The sequence below is a fragment of the Oncorhynchus kisutch genome, linkage group LG10 (assembly GCF_002021735.2).
Source record: "Oncorhynchus kisutch isolate 150728-3 linkage group LG10, Okis_V2, whole genome shotgun sequence".
Classification (NCBI taxonomy): Eukaryota; Metazoa; Chordata; class Actinopteri; order Salmoniformes; family Salmonidae; genus Oncorhynchus; species Oncorhynchus kisutch.
In genome coordinates this window covers 3,205,804-3,229,028 of record NC_034183.2, presented here as the reverse complement: position 1 = coordinate 3,229,028, position 23,225 = coordinate 3,205,804, and positions in this window count along the sequence as shown.

Genomic DNA, 23,225 nt, shown 5'->3' with positions numbered 1-23,225 from the left:
TACCAATTGGATACCACGAAATTGGGGAGAAAATGGGGTACATTTTTATAAATACATTTAAAAAACTCCATTCTTCTCCTCCCTTCCTATAGGCAGAAACTCAAACAGGAAGTACCCATGCTAAGGTCTATTCAACGCTGGTCTGACCAATCGGAATCCATGCTCAAGATTGTTTTGATCACGTGGCCTGGAATATGTTCCCGGGTAGCCTCTGAGAATAACATTGACATATACACGGACACGGTCTCTGAGTTCATCAGGGGATGTTGTTCCCACGGTGACTATTAAAACTGACCCAAACAGAAACCGTGGATAGATGGCAGCATTTGTGCAAAACTGAAAGTGCGAACCACCACATTTAACCATGACAAGGTGACTGGAAATATGGTCGAATACCAACAAGCAAACATCAGTACAGAGACAAAGTGGAGTCACAATTCAACAGCTCAGACACAAGACGTATGTGGAAGGGTCTACAGACAATCACATTCTAGAAAGGGAAAACCAGCAACGTCGTGGACACAGACATCTTGCTCCGGGACAAGCTAAACACCATCTTCACCTACTTTGAGGATAACACACTGCCACCACCGAGCCCCGCTCCCAAGGACTGTGGGCTCTCGTTCTCTGTGGCCGACATGAGTCAGACATTTAAGCATGTTAACCCTCGCAAGGTTTTCGGCCCAGACGGCATCCTTAGCCACGTCCTCAGAGCATGCGCAGACCAGTTGGCTGGAATGTTTACAGACATAATCAATCTCTCCCTAACCCAGTCTGCTGACCCCACATGCTTCCTGTACCCAGGAAAGTAACTGAACTAAATGACTACCGCCCCGTAGCCCTCACTTCTGTCATCATGAAGTGCTTTGAGAGGCTAGTTAAGGATCATATCACCTCTACCTTACCTGACACCCTAGACCCACTTCAATTTGCATACCACCCACTAGATCCACAGATCTGGACAAGAGGAATACCTATGTGAGAATGCTGTTCATCGACTACAGCTCAGCATTCAACAAGCTCATCATTAAGCTCGGGGTCCTGGGGCTGAACCCTGCACTGTGCAACTGGGTCCTGGACTTCCTGACGGGCTGCCCCCAGGTGGTGAAGGTAGGAAACAACACCTTCGCTGATCCTCAACACAGGGGCCCCCACAAGGATGTGTGCCCCTCCTTTGGAGAGACCTGAAAATAGCTGTGCAGCGGCTCTCCCAACTCATCCTGACAAAGCAGAGAATAATACAGGTGTGTCAAGCGTGTAGCATCATACCCGAGAAGACTTGAGGCTGTAATCGCTGCCAAAGGTGCTTCAACAAAGTACTGAGTAGAGGGTCTGAATACTTATGATATTTCATTTATACTTTTATTTTTTATTTTGTTCCAATATCTGTTTTTTGCTTCGTAATTATTAATAAGTATCCATTTTAGAACGAGGCTGTAACGTAACAAAAAATGTGGAAAAAGTCAAGGGGTCTGAATACTTTCCGAACGCACTGTATGTTGAAATGTGGTTACCATGGTGACATAATACTACGGTTCAAAACAACAGTTGATTTAAAAAAATTTAACATTTCAAATCCAAAATGTATTTTTCCACATGGATTCTACATCAACAATACGGTGACAAATGACATCAAAACAATGTTGATTCAACCGGGTTTGTACCCAGCAGATGAATGAGGAAATGATGAATGAGGAAATGATGAATGAGGAAATGATGAATGAGGAAATGATGAATGAGGAAATGATGAATGAGGAAATGATGAATGAGGAAATGTGCCTTTATTTTCAGAAAACAAACATTGACGGCTGGTTTGAGTTGTTGTAACGTTGTTGTGATATATATATATATATATATACAGTGCCTTGTGAAAGTATTCGGCCCCCTTGAACTTTGCGACCTTTTGCCACATTTCAGGCTTCAAACATAAAGATATAAAACTGTATTTTTTTGTGAAGAATCAACAACAAGTGGGACACAATCATGAAGTGGAACGACATTTAATTTTGCACGGCCAATTTTTCAGTTTTTGATTTGTTAAAAAAGTTTGAAATATCCAATAAATGTCGTTCCACTTCATGATTGTGTCCCACTTGTTGTTGATTCTTCACAAAAAAATACAGTTTTATATCTTTATGTTTATCTTTATGTATCTTTAAGTTCAAGGGGGCCGAATACTTTCACAAGGCACTGTATATGTTGCATAATATCTCCACTGAATTGTAAAAAAATATATATATATTTGAGACTGACTGGCAGAAAGAATGATGATTATAGGATATTCTGACAGAAGTAGAAATGTTATTATATAACAACCGGCTTCACCCTGACAGTGGTCATGTGTATGTTTAACTCTGGCAAAGTAGTGGCACATGAGCTGCTTTTTCTACAGAGGACAGGGACTGGAGGTAGAGACAGGGTCTGGAGGAAGGAGGGTAGAGACAGGGTCTGGAGGAAGGAGGTAGAGACAGGGTCTGGAGGAAGGAGGTAGAGACAGGGTCTGGAGGAAGGAGGTAGAGACAGGGTCTGGAGGAAGGAGGTAGAGACAGGGTCTGGAGGAAGGAGGTAGAGACAGGGTCTGGAGGAAGGAGGTAGAGACAGGGTCTGGAGGTAGAGACAGGGTCTGGAGGAAGGAGGTAGAGACAGGGTCTGGAGGAAGGAGGTAGAGACAGGGTCTGGAGGAAGGAGGTAGAGACAGGGTCTGGAGGAAGGAGGTAGAGACAGGGTCTGGAGGAAGGAGGTAGAGACAGGGTCTGGAGGAAGGAGGTAGAGACAGGGTCTGGAGGAAGGAGGTAGAGACAGGGTCTGGAGGAAGGAGGTAGAGACAGGGTCTGGAGGAAGGAGGTAGAGACAGGGTCTGGAGGTAGAGACAGGGTCTGGAGGAAGGAGGTAGAGACAGGGTCTGGAGGAAGGAGGTAGAGACAGGGACTGGAGAAGGAGGTAGAGACAGGGTCTGGAGGTAGAGACAGGGTCTGGAGGTAGAGACAGGGTCTGGAGGTAGAGACAGGGACTGGAGGAAGGAGGTAGAGACAGGGACTGGAGGAAGGAGGTAGAGACAGGGTCGGATCCAATTCCTTGTCTCCTTTTTAGGAACATGTTTAAGTCCTTCCACTCTTTGATGGTCAACAACATCATCAAATGTGAAAATCTACACGGTCGGTCGTCACTGACTCACTGCTTCTGTAACTAACGCAGCTTTGGGTGTTTCTTAGTTCAAATCCTTTAGGACAGCGTTACGTAAAGTGTGTGTGTGATGTGACTCCAGCTATAACGAAATAAGCTCGTTCATATGGAAAAAGTTTTATTTTTCAAAGAAGCTGTTTTTTTCTTCTCCGTCTCAAGTCCAAAACATCCTGAAACTCTTGGATGGACGGATGAGAAAATCAGTAAAAACATCCATCATGTAAGACATGAGAATAATGGCTGTACATATTAGTCCCTTTTACCTCACTTGTCTATAATGTTGTTGAATATGCAAGTAGCCGGGTAAATTCATTCTGCTCATTAAAAAAAGCTTGGCAAGACCTCACTTCATCCTGCCACATCTACCTCACACCTCATACTTCATTTAATACAGAATAATCCCCGGAGTTAGGCCAATGATCATTATGACACACAGGGGGACAGTTTCCAGGACACAGATTAACCTTTCACAGTTTCAGAAGAAAGGTCTTTTGTTTCTGGCCATTTTGAGCCTGTAATCGAACCCACAAATGCTGATGCTCCAGATACTCAACTAGTCTAAAGAAGGCCAGTTGTATTACTTCTTTATACAGAACAACATGTTTTCAGCTCCGCTGATGTAATTGCAAAATGTTATGCTAACATAATGATCAATTAGCCTTTTAAGATGATAAACTTGGATTAGCTAACACAACGTGCCATTGGAACACAGTGGTGATGGTTTAAACTTGGATTAGCTAACACAACGTGCCATTGGAACACAGTGGTGATGGTTTAAACTTGGATTAGCTAACACAACGTGCCATTGGAACACAGTGGTGATGGTTTAAACTTGGATTAGCTAACACAACGTGCCATTGGAACACAGTGGTGATGGTTTAAACTTGGATTAGCTAACACAACGTGCCATTGGAACACAGTGGTGATGGTTTAAACTTGGATTAGCTAACACAACGTGCCATTGGAACACAGTAGTGATGGTTTAAACTTGGATTAGCTAACACAACGTGCCATTGGAACACAGTGGTGATGGTTTAAACTTGGATTAGCTAACACAACATGCCATTGGAACACAGTGGTGATGGTTTAAACTTGGATTAGCTAACACAACGTGCCATTGGAACACAGTGGTGATGGTTTAAACTTGGATTAGCTAACACAACGTGCCATTGGAACACAGTGGTGATGGTTTAAACTTGGATTAGCTAACACAACGTGCCATTGGAACACAGTGGTGATGGTTTAAACTTGGATTAGCTAACACAACGTGCCATTGGAACACAGTGGTGATGGTTTAAACTTGGATTAGCTAACACAACATGCCATTGGAACACAGTAGTGATGGTTTCTGATAATGGGTATTCTGTCTATGTAGATATTCCATTAAAAACCCAGCTACAATAGTCATTTACAACATTAACAATGTCTATGCTGTATTTCTGATCAACTTGACATTTTATTGATGAGGGGGGAAAAAACTATTTAATCAATTTTATAATAATCCATTTTAAAATGGTACAATTTTATAATAAGGCTGTAATGTAACAAAAGCACCTCCTACCGGAGAGTTGATCTACCTACAGCTACCCTCAGCACCTCCTACCGGAGAGTTGATCTATCTACAGCTACCCTCAGCACCTCCTACCGGAGAGTTGATCTACCTACAGCTACCCTCAGCACCTCCTGCCAGAGAGTTGATCTACCTACAGCTACCCTCAGCACCTCCTACCGGAGATTTGATCTATCTACAGCTACCCTCAGCACCTCCTACCGGAGAGTTGATCTATCTACAGCTACCCTCAGCACCTCCTACCGGAGAGTTGATCTACCGACAGCTACCCTCAGCACCTCCTACCGGAGAGTTGATCTATCTACAGCTACCCTCAGCACCTCCTACCGGAGAGTTGATCTATCTACAGCTACCCTCAGCACCTCCTACCGGAGAGTTGATCTATCTACAGCTACCCACAGCACCTCCTACCGGAGAGTTGATCTATCTACAGCTACCCTCAGCACCTCCTACCGGAGAGTTGATCTATCTACAGCTACCCTCAGCACCTCCTACCGGAGAGTTGATCTACCTACAGCTACCCTCAGCACCTCCTACCGGAGAGTTGATCTATCTACAGCTACCCTCAGCACCTCCTACCGGAGAGTTGATCTATCTACAGCTACCCTCAGCACCTCCTACCGGAGAGTTGATCTATCTACAGCTACCCTCAGCACCTCCTACCGGAGAGTTGATCTATCTACAGCTACCCTCAGCACCTCCTACCGGAGAGTTGATCTATCTACAGCTACCCTCAGCACCTCCTGCCGGAGAGTTGATCTATCTACAGCTACCCTCAGCACCTCCTACCGGAGAGTTGATCTATCTACAGCTACCCTCTGCACCTCCTGCCGGAGAGTTGATCTATCTACAGCTACCCACAGCACCTCCTACCGGAGAGTTGATCTATCTACAGCTACCCTCAGCACCTCCTGCCAGAGAGTTGATCTATCTACAGCTACCCTCAGCACCTCCTGCCGGAGAGTTGATCTATCTACAGCTACCCACAGCACCTCCTACCGGAGAGTTGATCTATCTACAGCTACCCTCAGCACCTCCTGCCAGAGAGTTGATCTATCTACAGCTACCCACAGCACCTCCTACCGGAGAGTTGATCTATCTACAGCTACCCTCAGCACCTCCTACCGGAGAGTTGATCTATCTACAGCTACCCTCAGCACCTCCTACCGGAGAGTTGATCTATCTACAGCTACCCTCAGCACCTCCTACCGGAGAGTTGATCTACCTACAGCTACCCTCAGCACCTCCTACCGGAGAGTTGATCTACCTACAGCTACCCTCAGCACCTCCTACCGGAGAGTTGATCTATCTACAGCTACCCTCAGCACCTCCTACCAGAGAGTTGATCTATCTACAGCTACCCTCAGCACCTCCTACCAGAGAGTTGATCTTTCTACAGCTACCCTCAGCACCTCCTACCGGAGAGTTGATCTATCTACAGCTACCCTCAGCACCTCCTACTGGAGAGTTGATCTATCTACAGGTACCTTCAGCACCTCCTGCCGGAGAGTTGATCTATCTACAGGTACCTTCAGCACCTCCTGCCGGAGAGTTGATCTATCTACAGCTACCCTCAGCACCTCCTACCGGAGAGTTGATCTATCTACAGCTACCCTCAGCACCTCCTGCCAGAGAGTTGATCTATCTACAGCTACCCTCAGCATCTCCTACCGGAGAGTTGATCTATCTACAGCTACCCTCAGCACCTCCTACTGGAGAGTTGATCTATCTACAGCTACCCTCAGCACCTCCTACCGGAGAGTTGATCTATCTACAGCTACCCTCTGCACCTCCTACCGGAGAGTTGATCTATCTACAGCTACCCTCAGCACCTCCTGCCAGAGAGTTGATCTATCTACAGCTACCCTCAGCACCTCCTACCGGAGAGTTGATCTATCTACAGCTACCCTCTGCACCTCCTACCGGAGAGTTGATCTATCTACAGCTACCCTCAGCACCTCCTACCGGAGAGTTGATCTATCTACAGCTAGGAAGGAGGAGGAAGGAGGGAGAGACAGGGTCTGGAGGTAGAGACAGGGACTGGAGGTAGAGACAGGGTCTGGAGGTAGAGACAGGGACTGGAGGTAGAGACAGGGTCTGGAGGTAGAGACAGGGTCTGGAGGTAGAGACAGGGTCTGGAGGAAGGAGGTAGAGACAGGGACTGGAGGTAGAGACAGGGTCTGGAGGAAGAGACAGGGTCTGGAGGAAGGAAGTAGAGACAGGGTCTGGAGGAAGGAGGTAGAGACAGGGTCTGGAGGAAGGAGGTAGAGACTGGGACTGGAAGTAGAGACAGGGACTGGAGGTAGAGACAGGGTCTGGAGGTAGAGACAGGGACTGGAGGTAGAGACAGGGTCTGGAGGTAAAGACAGGGTCTGGAGATAGAGACAGGGACTGGAGGTAGAGACAGGGTCTGGAGGAAGGAGGTAGAGACAGGGTCTGGAGGTAGAGATAGGGACTGGAGGAAGGAGGTAGAGACAGGGTCTGGAGGGAGAGAGGGTCTGGAGGAAGGAGGTAGAGACAGGGTCTGGAGGTAGAGACAGGGTCTGGAGGAAGAGACAGGGTCTGGAGGTAGAGACAGGGTCTGGAGGAAGGAGGTAGAGACAGGGTCTGGAGGTAGAGACAGGGCGCTCTCACCTGTGTCTGACTAGAGGTGATTAACACAACGATGGCTCTGTGTTACTGACTAGAGATGATTAACACAACGATGGCTCTGTGTGTATTATTCACAAGGATAAATGGTGAATTCAAAAAGAGACCAACTGTATCAGACAAAAAGTGTGTGTGTGTGTCTGTGTGTGTGTGTCTGTGTGTGTGTGTGTCTGTGTGTGTCTGTCTGTGTGTGTGTCTGTGTGTGTCTGTGTCTGTGTGTGTGTCTGTGTGTGTCTGTGTGTCTGTGTGTGTCTGTGTGTGTGTGCTTCACATGTAACGTCCTACCTGCTGTTCTCCTTTCATGTAGTGGAAGTGACTCCAGACCTAAAACCTAATACATAACAGACCTAGGCTGGATCCCAATTAGCACCCTATTCCCTACAGGTCCTGGTCAAAACCTAATAAGTAACAGACCTAGGCTGGATTCCAATTAGCACCCTATTATCTATGGGTCCTGGTCAAAACCTAATACATAACAGACCTAGGCTGGATCCCAATTAGCACCCTATTATCTACAGGTCCTGGTCAAAACCGAATAAGTAACAGACCTAGGCTGGATCCCAATTAGCACCCTATTATCTACGGGTCCTGGTCTACAGGAATAAACCTTATGGAATAGGGTGCATTCTGGGAAGCATCCTGGCCAAATGGCATAAACGTTTTTTCAACAATACTCTAAACAATATTATGCTTTTTAAAACAAGAATATTTGTTTGGTAATTGATTCTCAAGTGTACTAAAGGAATACTGAGTTTTGTCTCGCCGGGTATAAAACGTGTCAACATTATAAATCAAGCCAATTTAATGATTAAATGACACCAGGCTATATTGGAATGAAAGAAATGTCTTGCTCAATAGGACAGACAAATCTTACATTACAAACTAACGTGCAAGTCAAGTACAGCTGACCAGAACAGTGTAATGTATTAGTAGTCTATAGTACGATTACAGGACCGTGTGTGTGTGTGTGTGTGTGTGTGTGTGTGTGTGTGTGTGTGTGTGTGTGTGTGTGTGTGTGTGTGTGTGTGCAACCCGACCTCAAAGAACAGCTTTGTGTTTAATGTTTTATGAGACAGACCTAGGCTGGATCCCAAATAGCACCTTATTCAGACCACTCACACCATTAATAGATAACAGACCTAGGCTGGATCCCAAATAGCACCTTATTCAGACCACTCACACCATTAATACATAACAGACCTAGGCTGGATCCCAAATAGCACCTTATTCAGACCACTCACACCATTAATACATAACAGACCTAGGCTGGATCCCAAATAGCACCTTATTCAGACCACTCACACCATTAATAGATAACAGACCTAGGCTGGATCCCAAATAGCACCTTATTCAGACCACTCACACCATTAATACATAACAGACCTAGGCTGGATCCCAAATAGCACCTTATTCAGACCACTCACACCATTAATAGATAACAGACCTAGGCTGGATACCAAATAGCACCTTATTCAGACCACTCACACCATTAATACATAACAGACCTAGGCTGGATCCCAAATAGCACCTTATTCAGACCACTCACACCATTAATACATAACAGACCTAGGCTGGATACCAAATAGCACCTTATTCAGACCACTCACACCATTAATACATAACAGACCTAGGCTGGATCCCAAATAGCACCTTATTCAGACCACTCACACCATTAATACATAACAGACCTAGGCTGGATCCCAAATAGCACCTTATTCAGACCACTCACACCATTAATAGATAACAGACCTAGGCTGGATACCAAATAGCACCTTATTCAGACCACTCACACCATTAATACATAACAGACCTAGGCTGGATCCCAAATAGCACCTTATTCAGACCACTCACACCATTAATACATAACAGACCTAGGCTGGATACCAAATAGCACCTTATTCAGACCACTCACACCATTAATAGATAACAGACCTAGGCTGGATCCCAAATAGCACCTTATTCAGACCACTCACACCATTAATAGATAACAGACCTAGGCTGGATCCCAAATAGCACCTTATTCAGACCACTCACACCATTAATAGATAACAGACCTAGGCTGGATCCCAAATAGCACCTTATTCAGACCACTCACACCATTAATAGATAACAGACCTAGGCTGGATCCCAAATAGCACCTTATTCAGACCACTCACACCATTAATACATAACAGACCTAGGCTGGATCCCAAATAGCACCTTATTCAGACCACTCACACCATTAATACATAACAGACCTAGGCTGGATCCCAAATAGCACCTTATTCAGACCACTCACACCATTAATACATAACAGACCTAGGCTGGATCCCAAATAGCACCTTATTCAGACCACTCACACCATTAATACATAACAGACCTAGGCTGGATCCCAAATAGCACCTTATTCAGACCACTCACACCATTAATACATAACAGACCTAGGCTGGATCCCAAATAGCACCTTATTCAGACCACTCACACCATTAATACATAACAGACCTAGGCTGGATCCCAAATAGCACCTTATTCAGACCACTCACACCATTAATACATAACAGACCTAGGCTGGATCCCAAATAGCACCTTATTCAGACCACTCACACCATTAATAGATAACAGACCTAGGCTGGATACCAAATAGCACCTTATTCAGACCACTCACACCATTAATACATAACAGACCTAGGCTGGATCCCAAATAGCACCTTATTCAGACCACTCACACCATTAATACATAACAGACCTAGGCTGGATCCCAAATAGCACCTTATTCAGACCACTCACACCATTAATACATAACAGACCTAGGCTGGATCCCAAATAGCACCTTATTCAGACCACTCACACCATTAATAGATAACAGACCTAGGCTGGATACCAAATAGCACCTTATTCAGACCACTCACACCATTAATACATAACAGACCTAGGCTGGATCCCAAATAGCACCTTATTCAGACCACTCACACCATTAATACATAACAGACCTAGGCTGGATCCCAAATAGCACCTTATTCAGACCACTCACACCATTAATACATAACAGACCTAGGCTGGATCCCAAATAGCACCTTATTCAGACCACTCACACCATTAATACATAACAGACCTAGGCTGGATCCCAAATAGCACCTTATTCAGACCACTCACACCATTAATACATAACAGACCTAGGCTGGATCCCAAATAGCACCTTATTCAGACCACTCACACCATTAATAGATAACAGACCTAGGCTGGATACCAAATAGCACCTTATTCAGACCACTCACACCATTAATACATAACAGACCTAGGCTGGATCCCAAATAGCACCTTATTCAGACCACTCACACCATTAATACATAACAGACCTAGGCTGGATCCCAAATAGCACCTTATTCAGACCACTCACACCATTAATAGATAACAGACCTAGGCTGGATACCAAATAGCACCTTATTCAGACCACTCACACCATTAATACATAACAGACCTAGGCTGGATCCCAAATAGCACCTTATTCAGACCACTCACACCATTAATACATAACAGACCTAGGCTGGATACCAAATAGCACCTTATTCAGACCACTCACACCATTAATACATAACAGACCTAGGCTGGATACCAAATAGCACCTTATTCAGACCACTCACACCATTAATAGATAACAGACCTAGGCTGGATCCCAAATAGCACCTTATTCAGACCACTCACACCATTAATAGATAACAGACCTAGGCTGGATCCCAAATAGCACCTTATTCAGACCACTCACACCATTAATACATAACAGACCTAGGCTGGATCCCAAATAGCACCTTATTCAGACCACTCACACCATTAATACATAACAGACCTAGGCTGGATCCCAAATAGCACCTTATTCAGACCACTCACACCATTAATACATAACAGACCTAGGCTGGAGCCCAAATAGCACCTTATTCAGACCACTCACACCATTAATACATAACAGACCTAGGCTGGATCCCAAATAGCACCTTATTCAGACCACTCACACCATTAATACATAACAGACCTAGGCTGGATCCCAAATAGCACCTTATTCAGACCACTCACACCATTAATACATAACAGACCTAGGCTGGATCCCAAATAGCACCTTATTCAGACCACTCACACCATTAATACATAACAGACCTAGGCTGGATCCCAAATAGCACCTTATTCAGACCACTCACACCATTAATAGATAACAGACCTAGGCTGGATACCAAATAGCACCTTATTCAGACCACTCACACCATTAATACATAACAGACCTAGGCTGGATCCCAAATAGCACCTTATTCAGACCACTCACACCATTAATACATAACAGACCTAGGCTGGATCCCAAATAGCACCTTATTCAGACCACTCACACCATTAATACATAACAGACCTAGGCTGGATCCCAAATAGCACCTTATTCAGACCACTCACACCATTAATAGATAACAGACCTAGGCTGGATACCAAATAGCACCTTATTCAGACCACTCACACCATTAATACATAACAGACCTAGGCTGGATCCCAAATAGCACCTTATTCAGACCACTCACACCATTAATACATAACAGACCTAGGCTGGATCCCAAATAGCACCTTATTCAGACCACTCACACCATTAATACATAACAGACCTAGGCTGGATCCCAAATAGCACCTTATTCAGACCACTCACACCATTAATACATAACAGACCTAGGCTGGATCCCAAATAGCACCTTATTCAGACCACTCACACCATTAATACATAACAGACCTAGGCTGGATCCCAAATAGCACCTTATTCAGACCACTCACACCATTAATACATAACAGACCTAGGCTGGATACCAAATAGCACCTTATTCAGACCACTCACACCATTAATAGATAACAGACCTAGGCTGGATACCAAATAGCACCTTATTCAGACCACTCACACCATTAATACATAACAGACCTAGGCTGGATCCCAAATAGCACCTTATTCAGACCACTCACACCATTAATACATAACAGACCTAGGCTGGATCCCAAATAGCACCTTATTCAGACCACTCACACCATTAATACATAACAGACCTAGGCTGGATCCCAAATAGCACCTTATTCAGACCACTCACACCATTAATAGATAACAGACCTAGGCTGGATACCAAATAGCACCTTATTCAGACCACTCACACCATTAATACATAACAGACCTAGGCTGGATCCCAAATAGCACCTTATTCAGACCACTCACACCATTAATACATAACAGACCTAGGCTGGATCCCAAATAGCACCTTATTCAGACCACTCACACCATTAATACATAACAGACCTAGGCTGGATCCCAAATAGCACCTTATTCAGACCACTCACACCATTAATACATAACAGACCTAGGCTGGATCCCAAATAGCACCTTATTCAGACCACTCACACCATTAATACATAACAGACCTAGGCTGGATCCCAAATAGCACCTTATTCAGACCACTCACACCATTAATACATAACAGACCTAGGCTGGATCCCAAATAGCACCTTATTCAGACCACTCACACCATTAATACATAACAGACCTAGGCTGGATCCCAAATAGCACCTTATTCAGACCACTCACACCATTAATACATAACAGACCTAGGCTGGATCCCAAATAGCACATTATTCAGACCACTCACACCATTAATACATAACAGACCTAGGCTGGATCCCAAATAGCACCTTATTCAGACCACTCACACCATTAATAGATAACAGACCTAGGCTGGATCCCAAATAGCACCTTATTCAGACCACTCACACCATTAATACATAACAGACCTAGGCTGGATCCCAAATAGCACCTTATTCAGACCACTCACACCATTAATACATAACAGACCTAGGCTGGATCCCAAATAGCACCTTATTCAGACCACTCACACCATTAATACATAACAGACCTAGGCTGGATACCAAATTGCACCTTATTCAGACCACTCACACCATTAATAGATAACAGACCTAGGCTGGATCCCAAATAGCACCTTATTCAGACCAATCACACCATTAATACATAACAGACCTAGGCTGGATCCCAAATAGCACCTTATTCAGACCACTCACACCATTAATACATAACAGACCTAGGCTGGATCCCAAATAGCACCTTATTCAGACCACTCACACCATTAATAGATAACAGACCTAGGCTGGATCCCAAATAGCACCTTATTCACCCTATTCACCTTATTCAGACCACTCACACCATTAATACATAACAGACCTAGGCTGGATCCCAAATAGCACCTTATTCAGACAGATCACACCATTTGTTACAAATTAATACTTCCTGGGGCTGTAAACACCTGCCTCTTCAATCAAACCACATTTTATTCGTCACATGCTTGGTAAACAACAGGTGTAGACTAACAGTGAAATGCTTGGTAAACAACAGGTGTAGACTAACAGTGAAATGCTTGGTAAACAACAGGTGTAGACTAACAGTGAAATGCTTGGTAAACAACAGGTGTAGACTAACAGTGAAATGCTTGGTAAACAACAGGTGTAGACTAACAGTGAAATGCTTGGTAAACAACAGGTGTAGACTAACAGTGAAATGCTTGGTAAACAACAGGTGTAGACTAACAGTGAAATGCTTGGTAAACAACAGGTGTAGACTAACAGTGAAATGCTTGGTAAACAACAGGTGTAGACTAACTGTGAAATGCTTGGTAAACAACAGGTGTAGACTAACAGTGAAATGCTGACTGACTGGGTCCTTGGTAAACAACAGGTGTAGACTAACAGTGAAATGCTTGGTAAACAACAGGTGTAGACTAACAGTGAAATGCTTAGTAAACAACAGGTGTAGACTAACAGTGAAATGCTTGGTAAACAACAGGTGTAGACTAACAGTGAAATGCTTGGTAAACAACAGGTGTAGACTAACAGGGAAATGCTTGGTAAACAACAGGTGTAGACTAACAGGGAAATGCTTGGTAAACAACAGGTGTAGACTAACAGTGAAATGCTTGGTAAACAACAGGTGTAGACTAACAGTGAAATGCTGACTGACAGGCCTTACTTCCTAACAATGCAGAGAGAAAAAAAATTAATAGAAAATTAATAACACAAGGAATAAATACAAAATGATTAACGATAACTTGGTTATATACTGCACAGTACACAGGATACCAGTACCGAGTCGATGTGCTGGGGTACGAGGTTGAGGTAGAAATGTACATATGGGGAGGGGTAAAGTGACTAGACAACAGGATAGATAATAGACAATAACAGCAGTATACTGTAGGTAGGGGTAAAGGATAGATAATAGACAGTAACAGCAGTATACTGTAGGTAGGGGTAAAGGATAGATAATAGACAGTAACAGCAGTATACTGTAGGTAGGGGTAAAGGATAGATAATAGACAGTAACAGCAGTATACTGTAGGTAGGGGTAAAGGATAGATAATAGACAATAACAGCAGTATACTGTAGGTAGGGGTAAAGGATAGATAATAGACAGTAACAGCAGTATACTGTAGGTAGGGGTAAGGGATAGATAATAGTCAGTAACAGCAGTATACTGTAGGTAGGGGTAAAGGATAGATAATAGACAGTAACAGCAGTATACTGTAGGTAGGGGTAAAGGATAGATAATAGACAGTAACAGCAGTAATCGCCAACCGGACTATTTATCAGTCGTATGACTTGGGGGTAAAAGCTTATTAGGGTTCTGGATTAATTGGATGGCTGGAGAATTCCTCTGACACCACCTGGTATAGAGGTCCTGGATGGCTGGAGAATTCCTCTGACACCGCCTGGTATAGAGGTCCTGGATGGCAGGGAGCTTGGCCCCAGTGATGTACTAGGCTGTACACACTACCCTCTGTAGTGCCTTCCTCTGACACCACCTGGTATAGAGGTCCTGGATGGCAGGGAGCTTGGCCCCAGTGATGTACTGGGCTATACGCACTACCCTCTGTAGCACCTTGCGGTCGGAGGCTGAGCAGTAGCCATACCAAGCGGTAGGGCTGGGCGATATGGCAAATAAATCATCACGCTATATATATTTTTTGTCATTCGATAACAATGATTTTCACAATATTAATCATATGCTTCAGACTTAAGAATGCCTAATGCCTGAACCAACCACTAGGGGCGGCAGGTTAGAGTGTTGGACTAGTAGCCAGCAGGTAGCCTAGTGGTTAGAGCGTTGGGTCAGTAACCAGCAGGTAGCCTAGTGGTTAGAGCGTTGGGCCAGTAACCAGCAGGTAGCCTAGTGGTTAGAGCGTTGGGCCAGTAGCCAGCAGGTAGCCTAGTGGTTAGAGTGTTGGACCAGTAACCAGCAGGTAGCCTAGTGGTTAGAGTGTTGGACCAGTAACTAGCAGGTAGCCTAGTGGTTAGAGTGTTGGACCAGTAACCAGCAGGTAGCCTAGTGGTTAGAGCGTTGGACCAGTAAACAGCAGGTAGCCTAGTGGTTAGAGTGTTGGACTAGTAGCCAGCAGGTAGCCTAGTGGTTAGAGTGTTGGACCAGTAACCAGCAGGTAGCCTAGTGGTTAGAGCGTTGGACCAGTAAACAGCAGGTAGCCTAGTGGTTAGAGTGTTGGACTAGTAGCCAGCAGGTAGCCTAGTGGTTAGAGTGTTGGACCAGTAACCAGCAGGTAGCCTAGTGGTTAGAGTGTTGGACTGGTAACCAGCAGGTAGCCTAGTGGTTAGAGTGTTGGACCAGTAACCAGCAGGTAGCCTAGTGGTTAGAGTGTTGGGTCAGTAACCAGCCGGTAGCCTAGTGGTTAGAGTGTTGGACCAGTAACCAGCAGGTAGCCTAGTGGTTAGAGCGTTGGACCAGTAAACAGCAGGTAGCCTAGTGGTTAGAGCGTTGGACCAGTAACCAGCAGGTAGCCTAGTGGTTAGAGCGTTGGACCAGTAACCAGCAGGTAGCCTAGTGGTTAGAGTGTTGGGTCAGTAACCAGCAGGTAGCCTAGTGGTTAGAGTGTTGGACCAGTAACCAGCAAGTAGCCTAGTGGTTAGAGCGTTGGACCAGTAAACAGCAGGTAGCCTAGTGGTTAGAGTGTTGGGCCAGTAACCAGCAGGTAGCCTAGTGGTTAGAGCGTTGGACTAGTAACCAGCAGGTAGCCTAGTGGTTAGAGCGTTGGACCAGTAACCAGCAGGTAGCCTAGTGGTTAGAGTGTTGGACCAGTAACTAGCAGGTAGCCTAGTGGTTAGAGCGTTGGACCAGTAACCAGCAGGTAGCCTAGTGGTTAGAGCGTTGGACCAGTAACCAGCAGGTAGCCTAGTGGTTAGAGTGTTGGGCCAGTAACCAGCAGGTAGCCTAGTGGTTAGAGTGTTGGACCAGTAACCAGCAGGTAGCCTAGTGGTTAGAGTGTTGGACCAGTAACCAGCAGGTAGCCTAGTGGTTAGAGTGTTGGGTCAGTAACCAGCAGGTAGCCTAGTGGTTAGAGCGTTGGACCAGTAACCAGCAGGTAGCCTAGTGGTTAGAGCGTTGGACCAGTAACCAGCAGGTAGCCTAGTGGTTAGAGTGTTGGACTAGTAATCAGCAGTTAGCCTAGTGGTTAGAGCGTTGGACCAGTAACCAGCAGGTAGCCTAGTGGTTAGAGTGTTGGACCAGTAACCAGCAGGTAGCCTAGTGGTTAGAGCGTTGGACCAGTAACCAGCAGGTAGCCTAGTGGTTAGAGCGTTGGACCAGTAACCAGCAGGTAGCCTAGTGGTTAGAGTGTTGGACCAGTAACCAGCAGGTAGCCTAGTGGTTAGAGTGTTAGGTCAGTAACCAGCAGGTAGCCTAGTGGTTAGAGTGTTGGACCAGTAACCAGCAGGTAGCCTAGTGGTTAGAGCGTTGGACCAGTAACCAGCAGGTAGCCTAGTGGTTAGAGTGTTGGACTAGTAATCAGCAGTTAGCCTAGTGGTTAGAGCGTTGGACCAGTAACCAGCAGGTAGCCTAGTGGTTAGAGTGTTGGACCAGTAACCAGCAGGTAGCCTAGTGGTTAGAGCGTTGGACCAGTAACCAGCAGGTAGCCTAGTGGTTAGAGCGTTGGACCAGTAACCAGCAGGTAGCCTAGTGGTTAGTGTTGGACCAGTAACCAGCAGGTAGCCTAGTGGTTAGAGTGTTAGGTCAGTAACCAGCAGGTAGCCTAGTGGTTAGAGTGTTGGACCAGTAACCAGCAGGTAGCCTAGTGGTTAGAGTGTTGGACTAGTAACCAGCAGGTAGCCTAGTGGTTAGAGTGTTGGACTAGTAACCAGCAGGTAGCCTAGTGGTTAGAGTGTTGGACCAGTAACCAGCAGGTAGCCTAGTGGTTAGAGTGTTGGACTAGTAACCAGCAGGTAGCCTAGTGGTTAGAGTGTTGGACTAGTAACCAGCAGGTAGCCTAGTGGTTAGAGTGTTGGACCAGTAACCAGCAGGTAGCCTAGTGGTTAGAGTGTTGGACCAGTAACCAGCAGGTAGCCTAGTGGTTAGAGTGTTGGACTAGTAACCAGCAGGTAGCTTAGTGGTTAGAGTGTTGGACTAGTAACCAGCAGGTAGTCTAGTGGTTAGAGTGTAGAGGTGGCAGGTAGCCTAGTGGTTAGAGTGTAGAGGCGGCAGGTAGTCTATAGTGGTTAGAGTGTAGAGGCGGCAGGTAGTCTAGTGGTTAGAGCGTTGGGTCAGTAACTGAAAGGTTGCTAGATTGAATCCCCGAGCTGACAAGGTAAAAATCTGTTGTTCTGCCCCTGAACAAGGCAGTTAACCCACTGTTCCCCGGTAGGCCGTCATTGTAAATAAGAATTTGTTCTGAACTGACTTGCCTGGTTAAATAAAGATTGCATGTTTTCATTTATTATGTGAGCTACACATACAATTATAATGATTAGCCTCTTGAAACCTTTTCGACAGTGCTACTCCATCACTCATTTAGTGGTTAATAGTGGCTACTCCATCACTCATTTAGTGGTTAATAGAGGCTACTCCATCACTCATTTAGTGGTTAATAGTGGCTACTCCATCACTCATTTAGTGGTTAATAGTGGCTACTCCATCACTCATTTAGTGGTTAATAGAGGCTACTCCATCACTCATTTAGTGGTTAATAGTGGCTACTCCATCACTCATTTAGTGGTTAATAGAGGCTACTCCATCACTCATTTAGTGGTTAATAGTGGCTATTCCATCACTCCAGGTGCTAAGTGGTGTTTAGTGGGTGTGTACCTCTCCAGGTGCTAAGTGGTGTTTATTGGGCGTGTATAACTCCAGGTGCTAAGTGGTGTTTAGTGGGCGTATATAACTCCAGGTGCTAAGTGGTGTTTAGTGGGCGTGTACCTCTCCAGGTGCTAAGTGGTGTTTAGTGGGCGTGTACCTCTCCAGGTGCTAAGTGGTGTTTAGTGGGCGTGTACCTCTCCAGGTGCTAAGTGGTGTTTAGTGGGCGTATATAACTCCAGGTGCTAAGTGGTGTTTAAAGGGCGTGTACCTCTCCAGGTGCTAAGTGGTGTTTAGTGGGCGTATATAACTCCAGGTGCTAAGTGGTGTTTAGTGGGCGTGTACCTCTCCAGGTGCTAAGTGGTGTTTAGTGGGTGTGTACCTCTCCAGGTGCTAAGTGGTGTTTAGTGGGCGTGTACCTCTCCAGGTGCTAAGTGGTGTTTAGTGGGCGTGTACCTCTCCAGGTGCTAAGTGGTGTTTAGTGGGCGTGTACCTCTCCAGGTGCTAAGTGGTGTTTAGTGGGCGTATATAACTCCAGGTGCTAAGTGGTGTTTAGTGGCCGTGTACCTCTCCAGGTGCTAAGTGGTGTTTAGTGGGCGTATATAACTCCAGGTGCTAAGTGGTGTTTAGTGGGCGTGTACCTCTCCAGGTGCTAAGTGGTGTTTAGTGGGCGTATATAACTCCAGGTGCTAAGTGGTGTTTAGTGGGCGTGTACCTCTCCAGGTGCTAAGTGGTGTTTAGTGGGCGTATATAACTCCAGGTGCTAAGTGGTGTTTAGTGGCCGTGTACCTCTCCAGGTGCTAAGTGGTGTTTAGTGGGCGTATATAACTCCAGGTGCTAAGTGGTGTTTAGTGGGCGTGTACCTCTCCAGGTGCTAAGTGGTGTTTAGTGGGCGTATATAACTCCAGGTGCTAAGTGGTGTTTAGTGGGCGTGTACCTCTCCAGGTGCTAAGTGGTGTTTAGTGGGCGTATATAACTCCAGGTGCTAAGTGGTGTTTAGTGGGCGTGTACCTCTCCAGGTGCTAAGTGGTGTTTAGTGGGCGTATATAACTCCAGGTGCTAAGTGGTGTTTAGTGGCCGTGTACCTCTCCAGGTGCTAAGTGGTGTTTAGTGGGCGTATATAACTCCAGGTGCTAAGTGGTGTTTAGTGGGCGTGTACCTCTCCAGGTGCTAAGTGGTGTTTAGTGGGCGTATATAACTCCAGGTGCTAAGTGGTGTTTAGTGGGCGTGTACCTCTCCAGGTGCTAAGTGGTGTTTAGTGGGCGTATATAACTCCAGGTGCTAAGTGGTGTTTAGTGGGCGTGTACCTCTCCAGGTGCTAAGTGGTGTTTAGTGGGCGTGTACCTCTCCAGGTGCATATTGTCACTTCTCAGCACGTTCCTGCCGCGTCACAGAGGTGAACTGGACTGCTGGACCTAATTATTCTAACCTAATTAATAAATAAAAAAATCTAAACTAATTAACTAACCTAATTATTCTAACCTAATTAATAAATAAAAACATTTAAACTAATTAACTATCCTAATTAATACAAATAAAAAATCTAAACTAATTAACTAACTTAATTAATAAATAAAAAATTCTAAACTAATTAACTAACCTAATTATTCTATAATTACCTAATAATAAAAATAAAAAATCTAAACTAATTAACTAACCTAATTATTCTATATCGACATTATGAATTAATCTTAACTCTTTTATATCGTTATAGGGGGAAGTAATTACCTCAATAATTATTGATTTATCGCCCAGCCCTACCAGGCGGTGATCCAGCCAATCAAGATGCTCTCAGTGGTGCAGCTGTAGAGCTGTTTGAAGGACATGCCAAATCTTTTCAGCCTCCTGAGAGGGGGGGGGGGGCGTTGTTGTGCCCTCTTCATGACTATTTGGTGTGTGTGGACCAGAGGTGTGGACTCGAGTCACAAATATGCTGACTTGTAACTCGATTTTGACTTTAACACCAATGACTCGTAACTTAACTTGGACTTGAGCCTTTTGACTCGAACAGACTTGATACCCTCTCCAAGCCTCTCCAAGCCTCCCCAAGCCTCTCCAAGCCTCCCCAAGCCTCTCCAAGCCTCTCCAACCCTCCCCAAGCCTCTCCAAGCCTCTCCAAGCCTCCCCAAGCCTCCCCAAGCCTCACCAAGCCTCTCCAAGCCTCTCCAAGCCTCCCCAAGCCTCCCCAACCCTCCCCAAGCCTCTCCAAGCCTCTCCAAGCCTCCCCAAGCCTCCCCAAACCTCTCCAAGCCTCTCCAAGCCTCTCCAAGCCTCCCCAAGCCTCTCCAAGCCTCCCCAAGCCTCTCCAAGCCTCTCCAAGCCCAAATATATAAAAATTATGCTATTAAACAAAGTGTGCAGGGCATCAACTCTTCATTTACCGGATTACAGGTTGAATCGGACAGCAGCCAATCAAATTGTGCCAGCTGAGAAAAAGTTGTGCATGGCAGTGCAGAGGAACGTCGGCCGGTGAGTTCAGACGGAGCCCTTGGAAAGATGATACCTAAAATTATTCTTTTCGGATATAAAGACTACCCTGTAGTCAACAAAAAACGGATTGCAATTTGCAAAACATGCAGGAAGAAGATTAGACAGAAGCGCAACAACTTCCAACTTTGTTTGACATTTGAAGCTGTAAAAAGAACAGTAAATCGTGGCTAATATAACAGACAGCTATATATATAACTTTACTAGTGTAGCATGTAGGCTAACGTAACGTTAAATCAATGTGCCTCCACACAGTCACTCAGTGCATTGAACGTGATCATTGCACCCAAGGTTGAGCTACAAGATTGAGCTGTAGGCTACCAACTGCTGGCTAGGCACCCAAGATTGAGCTGTAGGCTACCAACTGCTGGCTAGGCACCCAAGATTGAGCTGTAGGCTACCCACTGCTGGCTAGGCACCCAAGATTGAGCTGTAGGCTACCAACTGCTGGCTAGGCACCCAAGATTGAGCTGTAGGCTACCAGCTGCTGGCTAGGCACCCAATATTGAGCTGTAGGCTACCCACTGCTGGCTAGGCACCCAAGATTGAGCTGTAGGCTACCAACTGCTGGCTAGGCACCCAAGATTGAGCTGTAGGCTACCAACTGCTGGCTAGGCACCCAAGATTGAGCTGTAGGCTACCAACTGCTGGCTAGGCACCCAAGATTGAGCTGTAGGCTACCAACTGCTGGCTAGGCACCCAAGATTGAGCTGTAGGCTACCAACTGCTGGCTAGGCACCCAAGATTGAGCTGTAGGCTACCCACTGCTGGCTAGGCACCCAAGATTGAGCTGTAGGCTACCAACTGCTGGCTAGGCACCCAAGATTGAGCTGTAGGCTACCCACTGCTGGCTAGGCACCCAAGATTGAGCTGTAGGCTACCAACTGCTGGCTAGGCACCCAAGATTGAGCTGTAGGCTACCCACTGCTGGCTAGGCACCCAAGATTGAGCTGTAGGCTACCAACTGCTGGCTAGGCACCCAAGATTGAGCTGTAGGCTACCAACTGCTGGCTAGGCACCCAAGATTGAGCTGTAGGCTACCAACTGCTGGCTAGGCACCCAAGATTGAGCTGTAGGCTACCCACTGCTGGCTAGGCACCCAAGATTGAGCTGTAGGCTACCAACTGCTGGCTAGGCACCCAAGATTGAGCTGTAGGCTACCCACTGCTGGCTAGGCACCCAAGATTGAGCTGTAGGCTACCAACTGCTGGCTAGGCACCCAAGATTGAGCTGTAGGCTACCCACTGCTGGCTAGGCACCCAAGATTGAGCTGTAGGCTACCAACTGCTGGCTAGGCACCCAATATTGAGCTGTAGGCTACCAACTGCTGGCTAGGCACCCAAGATTGAGCTGTAGGCTACCAACTGCTGGCTAGGCACCCAAGATTGAGCTGTAGGCTACCCACTGCTGGCTAGGCACCCAAGATTGAGCTGTAGGCTACCAACTGCTGGCTAGGCACCCAAGATTGAGCTGTAGGCTACCCACTGCTGGCTAGGCACCCAAGATTGAGCTGTAGGCTACCAACTGCTGGCTAGGCACCGAAGATTGAGCTACAGCTGGCTAGGCAGTTGGTAGCCTACAGTAAATCCTGTTTGATGTTACTTGACATACGTTAGCCTAATATAACCACACAGAGAGGATGTGTGTGTGTTAAGGTTGGGCGATTGTGTACAAGCTTACATCGCCCGATTGCGATCCTCGGTAGTCGATCGCTATGGGGGGGGGGTCTTTCTCATGGCTACACTTGTATTTCCATGGAAATGAAGTTTATTTGGAAAGTAATAAATATATATATATATATTGAAAAGCATTCATGATTTGCAGAAATGTAATATACTAACTATTACTCTTGTGAAAAATATTAAATGGTATTACAATTGGTGAAGAGCATATTATGACTTGAGACTTGTCAGGGGGAGGATAGATTTATTCAAATGTTGTTGCTAGGGAAAAGTCACGCAAAGGGGGACTGTGGAGGCTATATGAGTTACAGGATGCCTTTTGCAGAACCTGAGGAGAACTGTCATATACTGTTAAACTGTACTCTGTACCAACTTCTGACTACCATTGTATTACTAAAATGAGTATTTTAATACTTAAACAAAGAGTCTGTGTTTCTTTTCGATGACTAATGTATGTTTGATAACTATATAGACCTGATCATCTGTTGAAGAAATTGACCAACAAAGCTCTCGACCTGCTCCACTACAGTCC